Genomic DNA, 2107 nt, shown 5'->3' with positions numbered 1-2107 from the left:
TTTGTATTATTATTATTATTTTTTGAATAAGAAAACTAGAAGCGAATAATCTTCAGAAAACGTCCCATGTGCTCGCTGCTGAAGATTTACAGGTGAAACATTTTTAGTAGTTTTAAGTGTTCAAAATGGAATTACTTCGAAGCTCAAAATAGAAAAGTATAGTGAACAGGTGATTAAAAAGAGATGAAGCCACTAGAAATTGGTAAAGATTTGTGAGCATTGAATAAGGATGAAGTGATGAAATGTCAGTAGGAGAAAAGAGTGGAAAGCAGCTGAAATGTTTGTTGAAGTAAGATATGAAAGCAGTTGAAAGAATTGAAGAGTAAGATCAGAGATGTATCAGATCCCCTGTTTAGCGTGTACGAGCTGTTACCATCAGGCAGACGGTATAGGTTATTGCTGGGAGGATGCTGCACCTTCTTATAATATCTAGAGTTTTTATTGGGATCGTAGCTGTTGGTAGTGTTGTAGTCAAGACCAAGACCAGTTCTCCACATTAGATGACACACAATAAAATGTGGAACAAGATCATAGGTGCTTCTCAAACTGATCTGGAAGATCCACATTCCCATTAAAACACCCACATACAACACTTAAGAGCTGAAATCAACGTAAGCATCTTTATTCAACGCTCCTTTTCCATGTTTACCATTGCGGTTAGGAGTGACAGATGTTAATGGAAACAACACATTTTTAATTTTTTAGGGTTATTGGTTGCATTTGAAGCAATACGTTTTTACATCCAATCAAAGTTAGGATGTTAACAAATAAATCAGACAATGCAAAAGCAATTTATTGATATTCCCAAAGTTATGGTCTTGACTGGTCTTGAAATAAAATCCCGAGTCCTCAATGTCCTCCAGACCGAGTACAAATGCATCATCAAAAAGTGGTCTTAAGACCGTTCTCGAGACCAAGACCGGGCTGTTGGCACACCATGAATTTCCAAAAAGACCAATAACTATCTATCTATCTAAGAGATGAATGCACTGCAGCTGAAATGTCTTAAGTGATAAACTCAACTGGAAGAAATGTCAGTTGAAGAGTAAGATTAGTGTAGTTGAAATGTCATTTGAAGTGGAAGCACTGGAGACAAAGTGTGTGTAGTGTGAGTGGTTGAAATATTATTGAACCAGTTTGTCTTCATATTGTTGGAATCCGTTCTCCTCATGCTTCTGCTGAGGCCACAAAGGTCCTAAAAGTTCCCACCAGATCCAGAGACTCTTACAGTACTTTATTTAGTCAGATTAAAAGTAGTTACCGTATGGTTTATTATCATGACTATAAAATATTATTTATAACATAGTGCTTTTTATAGTTACTGTACAGGAAATGGATACCTGCAGTGGAGCTTCTGTAATTATTTTATTTTTTATCAGAAAAATCCAAATCATGTAACCTCAAAAACACAGTGGAAAAACAGTGAGCTGCAGCACACAGCTCTCCTCTCCCTCCAAACACTAGCTACCATCCAGGCAGTCAATGGGCAGAAAGTTGTTACTGTGATGTAGAGACAGAGCTCAGTTAAAACTTTATGGATGAAAGATACTTTTGTTACAGACGCAACAAACTGCGCATGTGCAACTCCCAACAAAGATCATTTAGAGACAAGATGTGTCACTCCATAGCTAAAACAAAGCGTTTAACAGGGTGAAAAGAGGAGCAGCAGCAATGTGGAGTATCAAAAAAAAAAGAGGTGTTTTTTGAAAATAAAACCATGTAAACCTGTTCTGGTACAACCTCTAAATAAGATTATGAAGATTATGAAAATGAGCAAAATACCACCTCTTTAAGCCTAAAAATACAGGAATTACCCACCATTTGTCCGTTGTAGATCTAATCTCTCCCCAGTTTGCTAAATCCCACATATTCCTAGAAGAAATGATAACATGACTTCTGCTGACAATGTTCATCGAGGGACAAGAAAAAAGTCAACGGGTGCATATCACAAGAACTCCTGTCTTTAGAGCGATAATGCTTTCTATTAACCCTGGTAGATAACAATCTCTTATCTGTTTTAAAATCATGTTCTTGCGTTGTTAATTAACTTGACAATCCAACACCTGTCAGAGCAAAGAGAAAGTTTAGAACCATATAGATGACCTAC

The sequence above is a fragment of the Micropterus dolomieu genome, linkage group LG13, assembly GCF_021292245.1.
Source record: "Micropterus dolomieu isolate WLL.071019.BEF.003 ecotype Adirondacks linkage group LG13, ASM2129224v1, whole genome shotgun sequence".
NCBI classification, from domain to species: domain Eukaryota; kingdom Metazoa; phylum Chordata; class Actinopteri; order Centrarchiformes; family Centrarchidae; genus Micropterus; species Micropterus dolomieu.
This window is presented reverse-complemented; position numbering follows the sequence as displayed.